A 691-nucleotide genomic window follows, 5' to 3' on the forward strand; every position below is an offset into this window, starting at 1 on the left:
GCAATCCCTTCTCCTCCATTCTCCTCTCGGGATCTTGGGCACGCACGCACATGCACCCGGCAACAACACCTGGTTTTCTAGGGAGGGCCGAGAATTGAATCCAGGCTTCCCATGTGGCATCGACCTGTTGAGTAACAGTGTCAATGAGTATATGGTACCATGGCTGGGCTTAGAGTCTTAATTTTTTTTCTTCTTTTTTTTAAAACACATTTTTATTATTTTAATTTTATTTATTCATTTATTTATTTTAATTTGAACAGAGAGAAAGAGAAAGAGAGAGGGAAAGTGAGAAAGCAAGCCACCAGGTCTGGGACTCGAACCGTGGTCAGCCATGTGGGAGTGTCCAGCACTTAACCACCACGCCACCTGCTGGTCCCTAGCTTAATTTTAAAGGAACTGAAGATATTTTAGAATTTCTGTTAATATACACATTTTTTTTTCTATTTTGAAATCTCAAAGCTTTGAAACCATCTTAGAATCTTCACTCTCCATAATGTTCTGCCAACTAAATAAAACCCAACCAGTGCTTGCTAGAATGAATGGATAAAGGCCCTTTTGATGCTTTCTCTCCTGAACTTCTTATACTTATCCTTTCTACCTTATTACCGCTGTCTGCCTAGGCCAAGCTAAGAATGAGCAGGTCCAAACTTTTCATTTTAGCATAAGTTCCTTCAAAATTAAAACCCAGTTG

The sequence above is a fragment of the Tupaia chinensis genome, unplaced genomic scaffold (genome assembly GCF_000334495.1).
Source record: "Tupaia chinensis unplaced genomic scaffold, TupChi_1.0 Scaffold144482_1, whole genome shotgun sequence".
NCBI classification, from domain to species: domain Eukaryota; kingdom Metazoa; phylum Chordata; class Mammalia; order Scandentia; family Tupaiidae; genus Tupaia; species Tupaia belangeri.